General features: G+C 46.6%; 1 protein-coding gene across 4 annotated transcripts in view; it reads right to left on the bottom strand.

The window, feature by feature from the left end:
- The window catches only part of znf536 (zinc finger protein 536), a 227,522-nt gene extending 207,852 nt beyond the window's left edge, over positions 1-19,670 (bottom strand). Inside the window, exon 1 of one of the 4 annotated variants that reach the window (XM_058078810.2) lies at positions 19,570-19,670. The gene's annotated coding sequence lies outside the window, so the exon portion shown is untranslated. Of the gene's footprint in view, positions 1-19,122; positions 19,265-19,569 lie in introns of those variants that run through there. The other 3 variants (XM_058078805.2, XM_058078804.2, XM_058078808.2) reach the window with 3 other exon arrangements.
- Between the last annotated feature and the right edge of the window lie 1,494 nt (positions 19,671-21,164).

The following is a 21,164-nucleotide window of genomic DNA, read 5'->3' as shown; positions in this document are numbered from 1 at the left end:
CGCCCTACAGTATTTCCATACAAATACACGTACTGTATGTACTGTATGTACTGTGCGTACAACAGGTACTGGTGGCAACAGGTGGCGCTAAAAACACACTAAATAGTGAAAAAGGAAAAGGGTGGGCTTACGTTTACGTTAATACCACGTGCAAACGCGAGACCTGCCCGTGAGGAAACATTTGAAATTCGACCAAAATGATTAAAAACACATTTAAAATTAAAAAAAAAAAAATCTATGATTGATAAAGTTTTATTACGATAAATTACGGAAATGTAATTAAAATAATAAAAAAAAAACATTTAAAAAAAATAAACAATTTAAAAATATTATACCTGCACTTGTCAAAATATATGTAAAAAATATGTAACAATTGTAAAATTAAAAAAATCATAATTTTTTTTACTTCAAAAATGCTGCACTTCTTTTTACACTTGAATGACACTCCAACGTTACGAGCGAAAATGCTGCCTTTACACGTTTGGCCGCCACAACATTGATACAAATGAAAATGTCGCTTATCCTCACTGGGGGGGGGGGGGTGCTGGAGCCTATCCCAGCTGTCTTGGGGCGAGCCAGCCAATCACAGGGCACTTATAAACAACATTCATACCTATGGACAATTTGTAGTGGCTACTTAACCTAGCATGTTTTTGGAATGTGGGAGGAAACCGGAGTACCCGGAGAAAAGAACATGCAAACTCCACACAGAGATGGCCGAGGGTGGAATCGAACCCAGGTCTTCCCATCTCCTACCTGTGCATCGTCATAGGAGTCCATTTGTATGACACTTATTAATGCTAATTTAGGAATGGAATATTTTCCACAAACAGTTGTTTCTATCGCGGCACGGTGGTCTAGTGGTTAGCGTGGAGACGTCACAGCTAGGAGAGCTGGGTTCAATCCCACCCTTGGACATCTCTGTGTGGAGTTTGCATGTTCTCCCCGTGCATGCGTGGGTTTTCTCCGGGTACTCCGGTTTCCTCCCACATTCCAAAAACATGCTAGGTTAATTAGCGACTCCAAATTGTCCATAGGTATGAATGAGAGTGTGAATGGTTGTTTGTCTATATGCGCCCTGGGATTGGCTGGCGACCAGTCCAGGGTGTACCCCGCCTCTCGCCCGAAGACAGCTGGGATAGGCTCCAGCAACGCCGTGACCCTCGTGAGGAAAAGCGGTAGAAAATGAATGAATGAGTTGTTTCTATCTCGTCGCCATGGAACCACAAACCCAAGAGAGTGTTCCATCTCAGCGATGCTACAGTTCTGAGGGCCCCCCCAACCATACGTAAAGGTGTGTCATTGGAGTCCAGGTGCGGCCCTCCCGGGGGGGTGGGGGGCCCAGCATCGCGGTGACAGCTGGCATCATCTGCGGGATTAAAATAACCTCTCTTCTACTTGTACTGCTTGGTCTTCGCTCAGGCCGCCATTAAAGTGGTGCGCATTTGCAAAATTGCAAACAGATGCAAGTCAAGTACCTGCAAATAATCTGCCAAGACCCATTTGAGAATATGTGCCAGTCATTAGGGGCGGGCCGGCCGCGGATCAGCCCACCAGATGGGTTCTGCTGCCTTTTATTCTGGAAGAAAGACCACAGCTCCTTCTTCATCCGCACACACACACACACACACACACACACACACACGTCCCATGTTGAGTGTGAGAGACAACAATATCGCAAGTTTAAGAGCCGACCAAGGAATGTCACATTTCCTTTCCAATCTTTTCATCTTCTTTGCAATGAGGATGCTTTGTGTACGTGTGTGTGTACGTGTGTGTGTGTGTTTACGTGTACATGTGTGTGTGTGTGCTGAGGAGGCTGCTGACGGGGAGCGGGGGGGGAGCGGGGGTAAATGAGGAGATCTGAGGCTTTTATTGTTTAGTACAGATGATTTTGTAGCAAAAAAAAGGAAATGAAAAGTGTTGTTGTTTTTGTCGTTCAGTCGCACATCTGAAGTTGTGTTCTTTAAAGGCAACAAAGCTTTTTCCAATTAAAGCGCATTTTAACACCAAGAGGTGCGGCAAACTTCCATCAATGGCGTCTCTCGCAAAAAACGCCAAACAGGAAGTGCTTGAACTTGAGGGTGAATGTGGGGAAGGGGGGTTGGGGGGGGGGTCTTTCAGAACAACAAACAAACGAGACACTTAAAAAAAGTAAAATTCCTCAAACGCCAGCAGGCCTTCAAACAAAACGCATTCATTTCAATTCTTAATTGTAAAAGTGCAAGCATGCGGGACACAACAAACATTCTTTGTTCCAGGAGACGGCGGCGGAGGAGGGGGCGGGACATGTGACCATGTGACATCGCCAGCAGAACAGAAATTCAAGACATTCCAGCATCTTCTGTCCCACATACTGTACATCTATCCTATCTTCTATCTACTCGTATTCCTTTACCTCTATAGTAACATACATCTACTGTACATCTATCCTATCTTCTATCTACTCGTATTCCTTTACCTCTATATTAACATACATCTATCCTATCTTCTATCTACTCGTATTCCTTTACCTCTATATTAACATACATCTACTTTACATCTATCCTATCTTCTATCTACTCGTATTCCTTTACCTCTATAGTAACATACATCTACTGTACATCTATCCTATCTTCTATCTACTCGTATTCCTTTACCTCTATAGTAACATACATCTACTGTACATCTATCCTATCTTCTATCTACTCGTATTCCTTTACCTCTATATTAACATACATCTACTGTACATCTATCCTATCTTCTATCTACTCGTATTCCTTTACCTCTATAGTAACATACATCTACTGTACATCTATCCTGTCTTCTATCTACTCGTATTCCTTTACCTCTATATTAACGTACATCTATCCTATCTTCTATCTACTCGTATTCCTTTACCTCTATAGTAACATACATCTACTGTACATCTATCCTATCTTCTATCTACTCGTATTCCTTTACCTCTATATTAACATACATCTACTGTACATCTATCCTATCTTCTATCTACTCGTATTCCTTTACCTCTATATTAACATACATCTATCCTATCTTCTATCTACTCGTATTCCTTTACCTCTATATTAACATACATCTACTGTACATCTATCCTATCTTCTATCTACTCGTATTCCTTCACCTCTATATTAATATACATCTACTGTACATCTATCCTATCTTCTATCTACTCGTATTCCTTCACCTCTATATTAATATACATCTACTGTACATCTATCCTATCTTCTATCTACTCGTATTCCTTTACCTCTATACATACATCTACTGTACATCTATCTTATCTTCTATCTACTCATATTCCTTTACCTCTATATTAACATACATCTACTTTACATCCTATCTTCTATCTACTCGTATTCCTTTACCTCTATATTAACATACATCGACTTTAGATCTTATCGTCTATCGACTCATATTCCTTTAAATATACACACATCTATTGTACATCTATCCTATCTTCTATCTACTCGTATTCCTTTACCTCTATATTAACATACATCTACTTTACATCCTATCTTCTATCTACTCGTATTCATTTACATGTACACACATCTACTGTACATCTATCCTATCTTCTATCTACTCGTATTCCTTTACCTCTATATTAACATACATCTACATCTACTCATATTCCTTTAAATATACACACATCTACTGTACGTCTATCCTATCTTCTATCTACTCGTATTCCTTTACCTCTATATTAACATACATCTACATCTACTCATATTCCTTTAAATATACACACATCTACGATACATCTATCCTATCTTCTATCTACTCGTGTTCCTTTACCTCTATTGTAACATACATCTACTTTACATCCTATCTTCTATCTACTCGTATTCCTTTACATGTACACACATCTACTGTACATCTATCCTATCCTCTATGTACTCGTATTCCTTTACCTTTATGCATACATCTACTGTATGTACAAGATATATAAAAATATATACATCCTATATACACACATCTACGTGGTATCATGGTATACACACGTGGAGGTGTGCTACTATGTTTCCTGCCCCGTGGTGAGATGTCGGTAATTGTGCATGACGTGCACGCTTCCTGCTCGTGCATGACAGATGGATGATAAAAACTTGAGGGGCAAGCGGGGTGGGTGGGGGTGTGGGGGGGGGGGGGGTCCATCATATTTTTCAACCCCTCCCTCTTCACCCAGGAGACAATGTGACATGGTGTGTATATCAAGCGCTCCCTTGCACCATCTCCAAGGCCAAGTGATACGCGTCTCCTTTGGTGTACTCACACGCAGTACTGCTTACTAGCTGCAGTACTTCCTCTGACTGCATGAGTACACCAGTACCGCACCTTTGGATGGTGGGAATGGGAATATCTCTTCCAAGTCACAATGTAAACACTCTTCAGTGTAAAAAGAATTTCACCAAAGCCAAAGAAAAAGCCAAACACACTGAGAGCTAATAGTGTGTGTTACTTAGTGAAACACAGTGTGCTACTTTACTATAAGTGAGGTGGGGGGGCGCCTAATCATCTTATAAGCATGTTTTATGTAAAGGGCCATCTGCTTTGCCACACTTCAGCACCCAGGCAACCTTTAATAATATAAGGACACACACACACACACACACACACACACACACGGGGGGGGCTTCTGAGGGGGAGTCACCCCATCCCTCCTCCTCCTCCTCCCCCCATGATTCTCCTTCCTGTCTCCACATCAACATTCAGCTTTTCAATCGTAATCGACCCCCACCCCAAAAACACCCCCCCCCCCATCTCCTCCCCGGTCACACCATTTAACCCCGGCCCCTCCCCTTGGCATTTTTTTGCGTAAAGATGAGGATAGTTTTAGTGTGAGAGCTAAGGGGGCGGGGCCACACATTTTTACCACGCCTCCACCAATGGGACACCAGCTGGCTTCCTCACGTCTTCTGATACTTTTGCATACACCCGCCCCCCCCTCCAAAATGCCCCCCCAACCTGTTTTATTTCAAAGTATAGAAATAAAACCCCTGCCTTTAACTTTAACCCCACCCTGACCTGGAAACAGCTCCCCTCTGAGATTAGTAATGGCGGTGGTGCTGGGGTGGTGGGGGGGTGGCCCCCTCCTCCCCCAATGTGGTCACCTTTTCAGTGTCCATCAGGATTGTGGGTCTAATCCTCATCGGATCATCTCATCAATGCCGCGGCTGTTTCTGTGTAATGGATCCCATCTTGCCCCCCCCCAGCCCCACCCTCACACGTACATACACTCACATTGCTCTCTGCCCCCCCCCCAACCCGCTGCTGCTCCTTTATCTTATACGTGAAAACATATTCCAAATGTGGACGACATGCGACTTCCTATTTGTCCTCTTCCTCCTCGTCTCCCTCCGCCCTCATTAGCGGCTAACTACGCCGTTTGATTAAAAGCGTGTACGAAGAGGAAGAGCCGGAGGAAGGTGGGGGGGCTGGGTGTTGTTTTTTTAGTGACGGTGGGCGGGGGGGACCTCCATAATTAAGATCACTCCACAGATTACCTCCGGCGACAAAAGTGTGCAAAGCGGCCGCCTGCAGACACAAAAATTAGAGGCGAAAAGGAACGCTGAGGAGGATGCTGACCTCTGCTGGGATCCGCCACGGCTGGAGCCCCCGACCACCCCAGCCGGAGCCCTGTACCACCACAGCTGGAGCCCCCTACACCCCCAGCAGGAGACCCCAAATCCCCCCCAGTCGGAGCCCCCAACCACCACAGCCTGAGCCCCCTACACCCCCAGCAGGAGACCCCGAATCCCCCCCAGCCGGAGCCCTCGAACCCCCCCAGCGGCACCAACACACACACAGTAAAGCAGTTTCAGGTGATTTCTCTGCCAAGACACTAGGGGTGCTGTTTCCCTGAGAGTCAATTTGGCAACCATGTCCGATATTTATTAGCGAGCTAGCTTCCTTTGTTGCAGGCAAAAAATGGCGGACTGATGTGTTACAACCGTTGATCGGAAATGGGAGGAGTTCAAAGGTTGAGCAAGTGGTATAAAAACAGGAAATAAGCGAGTACAAGATGACCAATCAGATCGCTGCAAGCCGGCCTAGCAGGAGCGTTAGCCACGCTGGTTTAAGTGTCTTCAGGAATTAGCATTTAAGTTTGTTGACAAGCTAACTCGCTAACCCTACAGGCACAGCGGTGAGATTAGCATTCTTGCTAATCTTACATTCTCATTCCCAAATGTTTGTTTATTACTTTTATGACCACTACAGCCTTTTGTTATACTTGTACTGTTTAGTTGACTGAAACGTGATATTTTTGGGGGGGAGGGAGGTTAACAATTGTGATGCAATGCCTCACCTGTCCAGAGAGGGCAGTAATGTGGACGGTTAGCAGTCTTACGTCAGAATCACAACAATTCTTGCCATTCCTAACGCTGTAAAATCCCGATGAAAACGTGACACTTCCACGATGGACTTCTCTAATTATCAGAATCGTGATTTTTTTGGGGGGGGGGGGTTAACAATTGTGATGCAATGCCTCACCTGTCCAGAGAGGGCAGTAATGTGGACGGTTAGCAGTCTTACGTCAGAATCGCAACAATTCTTGCCATTCCTAATGTTGTAAAATCCCGATGAAAACGTGACACTTCCACGATGGACTTCTCTAATTATCAGAATCGTGATATTTTTTTTGAGGGGGGGGGTTAATTGTGATGCAATGCCTCACCTGTCCAGAGAGGGCAGTAATGTGGACGGTTAGCAGTCTTACGTCAGAATCACAACAATTCTTGCCATTCCTAACGTTGTAAAATCCCGATGAAAACGTGACACTTCCATGATGGACTTCTCTAATTATCAGAATCGTGATATTTTTTTTGGGGGGGGGGGTTAATTGTGATGCAATGCCTCACCTGTCCAGAGAGGGCAGTAATGTGGACGGTTAGCAGTCTTACGTCAGAATCACAACAATTCTTGCCATTCCTAATGTTGTAAAATCCCGATGAAAACGTGACACTTCCATGATGGACTTCTCTAATTATCACCAGATGATCGCCCCCCCCCCCCCCCCCCGAACCCCCCACCCAGAAAGTGTTGTACAAATAACACAAGTTGAAAGACAAAAAGCACGCAAAGTCGTAGAAAAAGCTTTTTTTAAGATGTTAAACAGCTGAAGGTGTGTCCTCCGGCGAAGACGACACGTCGAGTGCGTTGAAGTTACAAGGAGGATCAGGCGTCGAGGGAAAAAAAGCCTCTTTTAAATTTCAGCTTCACTAATAAGGCGGATAAAGAAGAGACTATTGAAGTCGCGCCTGCTTTAACAACACTTTTTAAAACACTTCATGAAAGACTTAACACACCAGCGATGCGTCTTAGTCGGGTTTGTGTGTGCGAGACAAGAAAGATCTCATAATTGGCATGAACTCAGACAATTAACATCATTCTTATTTGTCAGCAGCGTATCAAATCATATTTGACGAAGGAGGGGGCCGCATCACTGGGGTGTGGCCAAGGATGAAGGATGAGGAAGAGGGCGGGCACTTCCATGCTAATACTCAAGGTAGCCAAGTATAAGACCACCCAGACAAACGCATTACTGACAAAAATGACATGGGGGGGCAGTGGTCCCCCAACCTCATTTTCAAATGTAGGGGTTCAGTGGCTCCCCATCTTTATTTCTTAATGTTGTGGATGGGGGGGCAGTGGCTCCCCATTCTAATTTTTTAATGTTGGGGGGTCAGTGGCCCTCATCCTCATCTTCAAACATAGGGGGGTCAGTGGCTCCCCATCCACATTTTCAAAAGTGGGGGGTCAGTGGCTCCCCTTCCTCATTTATAAACGTGGGGGGTCAGTGGCTCCCCTTCCTCATTTATGAACATAGGGGGGTCAGTCGCTCCCCATCCACATTTTCAAACGTGGGGGGTCAGTGGCTCCCCATTCTCTTTTTTTAATGTTGGGGGGTCAGTGGCCCTCATCCTCATTTTCAAACGTGGGGGGTCAGTGGCTCCCCATCCTCATTTATAAACGTGGGGGGTCAGTGGCTCCCCTTCCTCATTTATAAACGTAGGGGGGTCAGTGGCTCCCCTTCCTCATTTATAAACGTAGGGGGGTCAGTCGCTCCCCATCCACATTTTCAAACGTGGGGGGTCAGTGGCTCCCCATCCTCATTTCTTAATGTTGGGGAGGGGGGGGGTCAGTGGCTCCCAATCCTCCTTTTTTCCCAAACATGGGGGCCAGTGGCTCCCCATTCTCTTTTTTTAATGTTGGGGGGTCAGTGGCCCTCATCCTCATTTTCAAACGTGGGGGGTCAGTGGCTCCCCATCCTCATTTCTTAATGTTGGGGAGGGAGGTCAGTGGCTCCCCATCCTCATTTTTTTTTAAACATGGGGGACCAGTGGCCCCTCATCCTCATTTTCAAACGTGGGGGGTCAGTGGCTCCCCATCCTCATTTCTTAATGTTGGGGAGGGGGGTCAGTGGCTCCCCATCCTCATTTTTGGCTCCCCATCCTCATTTCTTAATGTTGGGGAGGGGGTCAGTGGCTCCCCATCCTCATTTTTTTCCCAAACATGGGGGGCCAGTGGCTCCCCATCCTCATTTATTAATGTTGGGGGGTCAGTGGCCCTCATCCTCATTTATAAACGTAGGGGGAGTCATTGGCTCCCCATCCACATTTTCAAACATGGGGGGCCAGTGGCCCCTCATCCTCATTTCTTCATGTTGGGGAGGGGGGTCAGTGGCTCCCCATCCTCCTTTTTTTATAACAAGGGGGGGCAGTGGCTCATCATCCTCATTTCTTAATGTTGGGGAGGGGGGTCAGTGGCTCCCCATCCTTTTTTTTTTTTAAATATGGGGGGCCAGTTGCTCTCTATCCTCATTTTTGAATGTTGGGGGATCAGTAGCCCCTCATCCTCATTTTCAAACGTGGGGGGTCAGTGGCTCCCCATCCTCATTTATAAACGTAGGGGGATCAGTGGCTCCCCATCCTCCTTTTTTTTTTTTAAACATGGGGGCCAGTGGTTCCCCATCCTCAATTTTAAACATGGGGGATCAGTGGCTGCTCCTCCTTATTTTCAAATGTAGGGGGGTGAGAGCCTACCCCTCCTCCTTTTGAAACATCGCAGCGACCTTATTTGACCTTGTGCATGCAAACGTATGAAGTTGCAACTTTCCAAGAGTTGTAGAAAAACCAGCACCATGATCTCCAGCCAAATGTTAGCCAGCTAAGCTAACCGGATTGGAAGTGTGTTGACATCATAAATCAGGGCTGTTTTTAGCAGCAGCAAATAAAAGAAGTCGTCAAAGGAAATTCGGTTCACGGAGTTAAAAATGTCTTCCTGCATTGTCATCCCAGGAGAAAATGGATGCAGAACGTAAGGATGTCATACAAAAAGTAAATAAAATATTCAACTTGAAAATGAAAATGATGCTCTAGGTTGCGTATGGGGGTGGCGTCCAGGGCGGCCATAAACAAATAGACATGTTTACTTTGATAAAAGTCAACAAATAAGGCACCGAGGCTGCGGTGTGCTCATTTCCTTATTTACTTTTGCTTAAACGTTGAACAGCAATGTGGAAATAAGGCGTTTCTCGAGGGGCTTCTTTTTTAAAACGCGGCCTGCGTTTGCTTCTTTAAGGCCGCCTGATGATTAATGCAGCATAGATCTCATTTCTCATCATTAGAAAAAAAAAAAAAAGAGGAATAATAATCACACTCACACACACAGTGAAAGTCATCAGATTCCAAACGAGCACGAAGGGGCTAAAAAGAGCAACAAATAATCGGAAAACGTCCCAACAGGCAAACACGGCGGCGGCCTTGATGGAGTGCGGCGCAGTCATCTGCAGGCCGCCACCGCCGCCACCGTCACTCCAAATATGAAGCTAAACCGTTGGATGGAGTCTTTAATTCACAACGATGTGACATTAAAACCCTTGGCTTGACTCGTGCCGGCTGTGACAAATGCAGCCGGGCTTAATAGAGGTGTGCAGACAGGCCGCCATTTCGCCCACTTTTATCAAAGCGAATTTATCAGCTCCGCCGCCGCCGCTGCCGCCGCGGATCTGTGGCAGCCGCTTGTTGAGAGGGAAACCTCCAGATAGCGTTAAGTACATCATCCCTCCTCGCCCGCCCCGCGCGCAGCCTCTGCCTTCCCTCGCTGCTGTCAGCGCTCTCGCCGCTCCGCATTTGTCTGCACGCCGCCACGCCGGCGGCCATGTTTGCCAACAGGACAATTAGTCAAAAGAAGTGGCAGAGCACTTGGAGCGCTTCATGTGTCAGCGGCTAAAAGTGCTCTTTATCGTCCGTGCGTTTTTGATGCTGTTTTTCCTTGGAAAAGATCCGCACCGCTTCCGAGGGCTGCATATGGAAAACACTAAGGACTTGGGGCCGTTTTTATTTTGGCCTGACAAATCAGCGCTCCTAAAACGGCTATGTTGAGGAATATTATGACTATTTCCTCCCATTTTCACCAGTTTAACAGAACGGCACAACATTTAATGGGGACAGGAAGTTGACAGGAATTTTGGTTTCCAACGGGAATTTGGGGTGAACACCAAATCAGGCAGGTTGACCAAATGAGCCCGAATAAAAGTCACAGATTTTTTGGTAGATTTAGGTTCCACCAAAGAGGATTTTAGTTCCAAAAGATGCCTTCACCATCAATCGGACAATTCACCACTCAACATTTAACGTTTCATTTTTATTTCCATCCTTAAATTCCGTTTTATTTTTACAGTTCAATTCTTAGTCACCTTTTTTTCAGTCTAGATCCCGAGTGTGCCATTTATTTGTCCAAATACCAACCGTTTACAATTTCCTTCGGGCGAATTCGGCAAAATTTAAGCTAACCAAAGTAAGCAAGTTCTGGTTATTTTCACAAAATAAAACAACCCCTTACTTTTCTCATACAAAAAAAATCACTGCTTTTACTTTGAAAACAAGAAACAAACCAACTTGCGATACATCCTGCTCGACGCCGCCGTTTGGTCCATCCTGGTGCTCAGTGTTCAGCATAACGTTTTTGGGGTTTTTTCGCGGTGACATCACGTCACGTCGCGTTGCATCCTGGGTAATTTAAGTGTGAGTAGTGAGCTGATGATACATACTTCTCACATACTCAAAAATTGTACACTGCCAGTGTGGACACACTGCATAGTCAAAGAGTTGGTATGAGTAGTAGCTAAGTATGCGGTTTCGAACACAGCCTTTGTGTTTGCTATGCCGTTTCAACCCGCCAACAATGGCAGCACACTAGGCTACGTCAACTAGCCGTACATTTCCATTTTTAATGTGCAGTTAGCACAAATGTACGTCAAATTGGAAAAGCGAGAGTGTAGAACATTTTGGTGGCAACATTAGAGAAAAACCAAAGCGGGGGGCTCTGAGGAATTGGACAACAGCTGGTTAGCATGTTCCGTTAGCGTATTATCAGGATCGGACGGGATAAAGACGGTCGATTACCATGGTAACCAGGTCCTGATAGATCGAGACCCGAGAGAGAAGTTGAAACAAAGAAATGACGAGACCGCCGTCACGCACACCTTGGGTGCTGCAGTAAATGTTATGAAGAAGAAGATGACAGCGTGGAGTCGTGGCCCGCAGCGATCCAGAAGCACAGCAGATGGTGTCAAGTGACGAGAGAGGGAGGGAGGGAGAGAGGGAGGGAGAGAGAAGGAGGGAGGGAGGAGAGCACAGAAAAAAAGGATGTGAACGTGGATGAGTGGAGAGTGGATGGAGGGACGACAGAAGGGCGAGTGGTTTGCGTTAAGGACGGCAGTGAAGGGTCCTCGCCCCATTGCGGGAGGAAGGGGGGGGTCGGCTCACTTGAGCCTCTCTCGGCTCTTGAACCGGACCTGACCCGCCGGTGAAGCGTCTGGCCTGCAGGCCACCTGAGATCCACTCTGACACACGATCCACTCCCACACATGTGGAGAGGAAAGCGGAGAAAGTGGGGGCACTTGAACGCGGTGTCACAGCTCTGTGAGCCCTCGCGTTGCTGTTTAAAAGCCCACAGCTCCACCGTGTCACCGTTTATCTCCTCTCGTCACCGCGTAGAACCCGTCCCACTCAGGCAGACCACTTCTAGTTCTTCTGTGTCTTGGTGACGACCACTTGGAGGGTTGTTTGGAACTGAAACTCAAACCAAACTCCGACATTTTCCAGCAGGATCTTTTTTGAAATGTTCAGGAGAGTTGTTTCACGACACCAGGACAGTTCTCTCACGGCATTGAACTGACCACAACTTGACTGGTCCACTTGTCTTACAAGACATCATCAGATCCTGCTCAAAACCTGGGTAGGACACCTCTAGTCAGACGAGATAGGACTGACAAGTCCTAGTTTGCCCAGATAGGACACCCCAAGTATGACTAGGTAGGACAGCCCTACTTTGCATAGGTAGGACAGTCCTAGTTTTTCCAGATAGAACAGCCCTAGTCTGACTAGGTAGGACGGTCCTAGTTTGCCCAGAGAGGACAGTTCTAGTTTTCCCAGATAGAACAGCCCTAGTCTGACTAGGTATGACAGTCCTAGTTTGCCCAGAGAGGACAGTTCTAGTTTTCCCAGATAGAACAGCCCTAGTCTGACTAGGTAGGGCGGTCATAGTTTGCCCAGAGAGGACAGTCCTAGTTTTCCCAGATAGAACAGCCCTAGTCTGACTAGGTATGACGGTCCTAGTTTGCCCAGAGAGGACAGTCCTAGTTTTCCCAGATAGAACAGCCCTAGTCTGACTAGGTAGGACGGTCCTAGTTTGCCCAGAGAGGACAGTCCTAGTTTTCCCAGATAGAACAGCCCTAGTCTGACTAGGTATGACGGTCCTAGTTTGCCCAGAGAGGACAGTCCTAGTTTTCCCAGATAGAACAGCCCTAGTCTGACTAGGTATGACAGTCCTAGTTTGCCCAGAGAGGACAGTCCTAGTTTTCCCAGATAGAACAGCCCTAGTCTGACTAGGTATGACGGTCCTAGTTTGCCCAGAGAGGACAGTCCTAGTTTTCCCAGATAGAACAGCCCTAGTCTGACTAGGTAGGACGGTCCTAGTTTGCCCAGAGAGGACAGTCCTAGTTTTCCCAGATAGAACAGCCCTAGTCTGACTAGGTATGACGGTCCTAGTTTGCCCAGAGAGGACAGTCCTAGTTTTCCCAGATAGAACAGCCCTAGTCTGACTAGGTATGACAGTCCTAGTTTGCCCAGAGAGGACAGTCCTAGTTTTCCCAGATAGGACAGCCTTAGTCTGACTCGGTAGGACAATCCTAGTTTTCCCAGATAGGATAGCCTTAGTCTGACTAGGTAGGACAGCCCTAGTCTGAGGTCCTGGGTGCAGGATCCCAGTAAAAGGTAAAGGCATACCCAGACAAACGGCCCCGTTCCAGTCAGCCAAGGACGGTGGTTCTGGTGAAGTCACCAAAGTAGCAGATCTTCACCCTCCCGTCTTCTGTCCTTCTCCTGACCTCGGCGGAGGTCTAGGCTGGACTGAGCGACATTCCAGCTTGTTTATGCGTCTCTTTTTACGACGACATTATAATCAACCTCAATTGCATGTAAAAAATGGAGTACATTTTGAAGTAATTAATCTAATTTAAAAGGGGGTTCAGAGAATAGTTCACCATAAACGTTAAAAAAATGAATCTGTTTTACGTCCGTCATTGGTGGACGTCACGTCACGGCTCTAGCAGACGGCAGACTGAAGTTGTAACGTTTAGAGCGCTATTTAACAAAGCAATTAGCGCCGCAAAGTCAAAGTCCGCTTTTCTGCTGCACAGAATAAGACAGTGAGGAGGACAAATGGTCACCAGGAAGCCGTGAAGAAGACATGACAGTCTTTCACAGGGACAGGAAGAGACTTTAGCATTGTAGTATTGTAGCATTGTAGCATTGTAGCATTGTAGCGTTAGGGTTAGGGTTAGGGTAGTGTTGTAGCGTCTCTGCATGACTTCATAAATCAATCATCAAATCCGTTACGTTAAAATCCACCGCCGTCTTTCACAACAACAAAAAGACAAGACAGAAGATGTTCAACGTTGTAGCATTTAGCTGTTACTCAAACCGCTTCGCCGTTCCTCAAACCGCTTCGCCGTTCCTCAAACCGCTTCGCCGTTCCTCAAACCGCTTCGCCGTTCCTCAAACCGCTTAGCCGTTCCTCAAACCGCTTAGCCGTTCCTCAAACCGCTTAGCCGTTCCTCAAACCGCTTAGCCGTTCCTCAAACCGCTTAGCCGTTCCTCAAACCGCTTAGCCGTTCCTCAAACCGCTTAGCCGTTCCTCAAACCGCTTAGCCGTTCCTCAAACCGCTTAGCCGTTACTCAAACCGCTTAGCCGTTACTCAAACCGCTTAGCCGTTACTCAAACCGCTTAGCCGTTACTCAAACCGCTTAGCCGTTACTCAAACCGCTTAGCCGTTCCTCAAACCGCTTAGCCGTTCCTCAAACCGCTGAGCCGTTACTCAAACCGCTGAGCCGTTACTCAAACCGCTTAGCCGTTAGTTAAATCGCTTAGCCCTTACTCAAACCGCTTGGCCGTTACTCAAACCGCTTGGCCGTTACTCAAACCGCTTAGCCGTTCCTCAAACCGCTTAGCCGTTCCTCAAACCGCTTAGCCGTTAGTTAAATCGCTTAGCCGTTACTCAAACCGCTTAGCCGTTACTCAAACCGCTTAGCCGTTACTCAAACCGCTTAGCCGTTACTCAAACCGCTTAGCCGTTAGTTAAATCGCTTAGCCGTTACTCAAACCGCTTAGCCGTTACTCAAACCGCTTAGCCGTTACTCAAACCGCTTAGCCGTTACTCAAACCGCTTAGCCGTTACTCAAATCGCTTAGCTCTTACTTAAACCGCTTGGCCGTTACTTAAACCGCTTAGCCGTTACTTAAACCGCTTAGCCGTTACTCAAACCGTTTAGCCGTTACTCAAACCGTTTAGCCGTTACTCAAACCGTTTAGCCGTTACTCAAACCGCTTAGCTGTTACTTAACCCGATTAGCTGTTACTTAAATCACGTATACGTTACTTAAATCACTTATCCGTTACTTAAATCACTTATCCGTTACTTAAACCGTTTAGCCGTTACTTAAACCGTTTAGCCGTTACTTAAACCGTTTAGCCGTTACTTAAACCGGTTAGCGCTGCCAAGTTGAAGACCTTTTTGTCGTGCACGTAAAAACCCAGCGAAGGTGACGAGGCAGGAAGGCAAGGCAGCAAAGGTTGACGTTGTAGCATCTACGTGTTACTGAACCAATCAGTCAGCTCGGTTTAGTTACCGCCCTCTTTCCTTCTGCACAGAAAAACCCAACCCAACGATGGAGTTCGAGTCCGACTCGAACATAAAAACACGGTAACATGAAGGAAGCGTCACAAAGACGAGACGGCTGACTTTCACCAACGGATCGGCGCCGTTAGGTTAAAACGCTCCTTTCTGGTGCCAAGGGGACAAAGCGTCACCAGGAAGCCACGAGGCAGGCCGTCCTTCACAGGAACAGGAAGTCAAGACAGGACAAGACATGGCGCTGGCACTACAGCAAAGTGAAAAAAAAAAGGTGTCAAAATCGAGATCGGAGCAAAGAAAATAGAATTCCAGCGGATGATCCGCGGACGTAACAAGTCCCCGCGCCCCGCCGCCCCCTCCCTCCTAAAAATACACACACATGAACACACATACACACACCCCCGGGCGAGAGAATATCCCGCTATTGTAGTCTTAACCCGCGAGACCTGGCGGGGAATGTAAACGCTTTCACTTCACATTTGTAAGCTCTGCTGCTCACACACACCATCGCTGCACGGCCTTCTCCTCTTACATACGCTTACTTCTTATTTATTTACGCATGTGTGTGTGTGTGTGTGTACCACTTCCACAAGGCAACTTTCATTAAAGATCCAATTATGCAAATGAGCTGCTAGAGAGGCCGTTGAATACGCGCAATAATGGCGGCGTACAGTCACGCTCGGACACAATGCACCGCGTCCCGGGCCAGATTTACGAGCGCCGCCGAGCGTCGACGCCTCCGTCCTCTGCCGAGGAGGAGCTCTTCATCATAATTAAAGCTCCTCCCCCTCCTCCTCCTCCTCCTCCTCCTCGGCCTCCATCTTGTTTGACTTCAGCTCGTTAGCGCCAAGTTTGCAGAGGTCGCCGCAGACGGGACGTGTTGCGTGATCCGCTCGGCGACGGCGTGTGAAGTGTGTAATAGATATGACCCCCCCACCACCCCCACCCACACTCACTCTTCTCTCTCTCTCACACACACACACACACACACACAAGTCCTATTTAGTGCACTTTGAGCGTGTGAATGCTAAACAGTAGCCGCTCGCTGCCTGATTGACGCTCGCTCGTCTGCGCTAAGCTGTTGTCTCCGGGAATGACATGGCGGAAAAACAGGCACATCAAAGGGGTGGGGGTAGGGAGGTAGCAGTCTTGACATCCCAAAATCCCAAATGAACTTTGGGATGAGGGGAAAAAAAAACAACAAACAGGAGAGAAGCTTAAAAAAAAGACAATTGTTTCTTCTGTTTTTTTTTTTTTTTTTTTACACACATGGGCCAATCGCACTTTTGTCAAGGCCGACTGCACACACACACACACACACACACACACACACACTCCCCCCACACACACCTGCAGTCAATTCCACTTACTGCACAGATAAAAGAAAGCAAGACATCCAAAGTAGAAATAGAACTTCCACTCACTTCTACTCCTTTTTAACGCCTTTAAAAAGCACAAAACACACGCACACATTTACCTTGACACTTAATAACAATAATCATAATAATTATTATTATTATAATAATACAAATGTAGCAGTACAGACAATAAAACATCTGCTATCATATGAAAATTATCACTTAAATTAAATAAAAATGAAAGAGTCCAGAACATGAAATCTACTTCTGATAATTCGGCCGTTAAATAATCTCACACACACTCGCGCACACACACACACACTCCAGACTTCAAACTAGCACAATTAAAATGAAAAATATTCATCATCATCAAGACATGACGCCCCTCATGGGTGCCCAAAGTTCAGCCCAGGGAGGGGGGGGCACATGCAGCCCCCCCACGGCCATTTTTTTGTGTCTCCAGTATTTCTCTCATATTTCAGAAATAAAAACAAATTATTGGACAAGATGCTCATTTTGCTCCGCAAGCGTTGGACCGCCGCTCTGACGCGGAGAACGTTGGTCGTCCTTCCAGGAGACTTTTAAACAATTCTTTCAAATCTCCCCGTCCTTCATTCCGACTTTTGGGAGGAATTCTCTCCGGCTGATTCAGGAGATCCGATTTACAGTCAACCTGTTTTTCACTTGGGGAGGGGGGGCAACATGTTGGCCTGGGGAGGTAAAGGTCACGGCGTTACAAGGCTGAGGTCATGACGGCGTGTCAGTGTAGCGGCCGGGGGCATGGAGGGGGGGGTCCTATACACACACACACACACACGCACACAAACACACAAGGAAGCTGTCGCCGCCATCGGGCAGGTATAAGAAGGACATGGGGGCGTGGCCTCGTCACACTGACTGCGTATTAATTAATGGCCACCTCGTCCCCTCCCTCTCCTGCTGCTCCCACAAGCCCCGGGAAGGGTGGAGGAGGGGGTACCACCCTGACACACACACGGCACGTTAAGTCAGACCGTGTGTGGTTAGCCAAAAAAAAAAAAAAAAGAGAGGAGGTCTTACTGTGGGGAGGATTCGCCGCACATCGGCCTGACAACGAGGCGTCACAGTCCAGTGAGCGACTGACTGGCAGGTGACACCCCCCAAAAACATCACTTCCTGACCACCGCGGGCTGACACACACACACACACACACACACACACAGGAAGAACCACACCAGCTGCACGTTTTCAGCGATCAAATAAAACGTGGACACGATTCATCACGCCAGGCCTCCGCACCAGCGGCGTCTCCGACGAGGCGGTTGCAGCCTCACGCGCATTTCTGACAACATGGCTGCCAATCACGACGTGGAGAAAGTCACATTGCCGGCTAATATTCCACAAACACGGCGAGGTGACGCTTAGCGAACCGGGGGTTAAAGGGCAACACACACCAAACTGCATCACAAACCCGCCACGGTTTTCCCATTCAAAAGTGTCATTAGAAAAAACCCAATTTAAATCTAACATCTTTTACTGCACTTCACATTGAAAAGTGGATTTTTTTAAAGCACAATTTAGATTGAAACCTCATTGAGATTAGTTGCTCCCATTCAAAAGTGTCATTAGAAAAAGGCACAATTTAGTATGCAGTTTGTCCTACTCAAAAGTCTCATTGGGGAGAAGCAGTTTAAAATGTAACCTCTTTGAGGGCACAGTTGGTCCATTCAAAAGTGTCATTGGAAAAAGACACAATTTAGAATGTGACATCTATTAGCTGCACACAAGCTCCGATTCTACAGCCTCGTTTTTAAGTAACAATTCAGAATGTAAGTGGGCACAATTATAAATATTTTTTAAATGCTAATTATGAATGATTTTTTAGTGGATAGCGTTCTTCCCTGTTTTAAAAAGAATGTAACAACATGTGGTTAACACGTTTGCTGCGTCGCTGCCATTCAAAGTGTCATGAGAAAACGGCACCATGCCCCGCTGTCTGTACATTCTTAATTATGCCTTTTTTTGAATGACACTTTGGAATGGAATCTGCCCTGTTTAAAGTGTCATTAGATTGTAGCATTCAATTCAAGTTGTTACCTTGAATTGTGCCTTTTTTAAATGACACTTCTGAATGGGAGCAGCACAAAGTGGTTGGAAGTGAAGCAGAAGAAAAAGCTGCCACATTGCTCAACTTTCTCCCAACCTTTGACCCCCAATAAAGCCCCCCCACCTCCCCACAACACCCACGGAGTGACATCTGCCCCCCCAAAAACACACACGCACAGAAATGTCAAACGTCCTCCGTGCGTGTGCGGTGACATTCCAGGCGTGCATCGAGCAACGATACAAAATGGTGTCTTTTTTTTTTGTCCTTCAACTTTTGGGATTTTTCGGACATTTGGTGTCTCGTGGAGGACATCAAGCAAAGTTTAACGCGGAGTCTTTTTGCTCGGATGGCGTGGAATTTAAAAAAAAAAAAAAAAAAACACGCGCACAACGCAACACTTGGACGGAGCGTGCGCGTCCGAGTGTTCTGACATTTCCAAAGTAAAAAGGATTGTTTAGCGTTCCCACTCAAGCCGGTTCTTACCTTTGGCAAAACGGGAATTCCCTCGCGTGCACGCCGCTGGGGTCCACGGATGGTGGAGAGAGAAAAGTGCGTGTGGACCTGTTAGACAGCCTCCACGCTCCGTGCGCGCATCCTGACCTGACGTGGGAATCTTGTCCTTCTGCCCTCCCTCCCCTCTCCAGCCCTCCCCTCCCTCACTGCCAGCCTCCCCTCCCTCCCTCACCCTCCTCCCTCCCTCGCCGGATCGCGGCTGCGGTGGGTGCCGGTGTCCGGACACGAGCACGAGCGCTCGGCGTGGACGTTCGCGCTGAGCGGCGAGTGGCGGGAATACACGCCGGCTTCGACGACCAGGGGGCGGGGGGGGGGGTAAAAAAAACAAAAACCTATCGATGACTTTTCCTTTTTTTTTCTTCTTGACCTTCACCGAATGTCCTTTTTAAACGAAGAAGTGAAAGTGGGCGTCCTTACCTTGGCGGAGGTCCTTCACCGACACGAAGAAGAGTCCGGGGGTCGTGCGCGAGGCGCGTCACCGTGCTCTTAAACAAGTCCTGAGTGCTCCATGTGACGTGTGTGTGCGCGCGCGTGTGTGCGTGCGTGCGTGCGTGTGCGTGCACTGTAACCTTGTGGTGTATTGATGTAAATAAGCCTCCTCGCTGCCTTCCTTCCTTCCTTCGTCCCTCCTTCCCTCCCTCCTGACGTCTCCTCCTCCTCCTCTCACAATTAACAACAATTAGCACCGTTAGCTTGACTTTCTTATTAGCAGCAGCATTATCTTAGCATTGTTGTGACCGTTGTGATGGTAAATGCTTGGAAGCATGAATATATATTTCACTTGCAGCAAGTTGACAATGAAAAGTACAAAAAAAAGAATGAAGTTCGAGGTGGGAGAATGAGTGGGCCGATACAGGAATCCACAGTGTCGATACCAAGAGAGCCGGTACTAGCGTGATGATATCGATATTTGTCAGTTGTGTTTATTGTCATAAATATGAGTGGGTTTAGTTGAGTTCATATTGCAACATTGTTGATGTTATTTAGAATAATTTGAATAATGATGAGGATGATAATATTGTATATGCTAGAAATTAATCTTTCCAATTGAAAGCAATATTAGCAATTAGTGTTATTGTAAAAACACTATAAATATAAAAATTATAAATGTAAAATACTAATAGCTAGTAGTACAAATATGAACGTTTTATTTATTAAGAAAAAATTATAATTATTATATAATACATTAAACAAAAATAATAATTACAATTTAATGTAATATAAATACTAGCAATTCATATTTGAAGTACTTTATGTTTGTAAAAAATAATGGTAGTTAAAAAATATATATATTTTCTTTATTCTTGTCTTTACTTTATCTTGATTTGAATCAGCATCAACTAAATGTTTTAAAAATCAGTATCAACAATAATATGCCAGCTGATACCAGAGTGATATCAGCGTGTGAGCGTGCGTGTGTGTGCACGTCCTGACATAAAGGCGGCCCGTCTGGGGAATGCAATTAGACGTGCACGAGCACCGTGCACGCATACAAGCAGGACCTCAATGGTGTGTGTGTTTAGTGACTAATGATGACATCTATCATACAGAAAGAAGCTTTGGGGGAGGGGTTTGGGTGGGGGGGGGGGGTGTATGAGGTATCAAGTGTCCTAGCAGGGGTGGGAGTGACTGATGAGAAAATGTCACATGATCACACAGACCCGGAAGAGAACACATTGGTGGGGCGGGGTTATATTCCTAAGCCTGCCCCCCACCCCCCATAGCCGCCCTCTTCCACTGTGCCAGTCGATGTGAGGTCACATTACGTATAGATGATGCATGTATGTATTTATGATGACATCATCATCATAATAACAATAATAATAGCAGCCAGTGTTATGTTGGTAAAGAGCCCATCAGGTGAGGTGTACCTAATGAAGTGGCCGCCATCGTCCTAAAGACGTTGGCGTGTGAGAAGTGGAAGGCGGTCCAGCTGCGCGTATGAAATTCCTTTCATCCCCAACAAGAGAGGCCAGCATCATTAGCATCAATAACCGCAGCATCGCCATGGC

Source organism: Doryrhamphus excisus, linkage group LG1 (assembly GCF_037039965.1).
Source record: "Doryrhamphus excisus strain RoL-2023G ecotype Guam linkage group LG1, RoL_Dexc_Guam_v1.1, whole genome shotgun sequence".
In the NCBI taxonomy this organism is placed as follows: domain Eukaryota; kingdom Metazoa; phylum Chordata; class Actinopteri; order Syngnathiformes; family Syngnathidae; genus Doryrhamphus; species Doryrhamphus excisus.
This window is presented reverse-complemented; position numbering and strand designations above follow the sequence as displayed.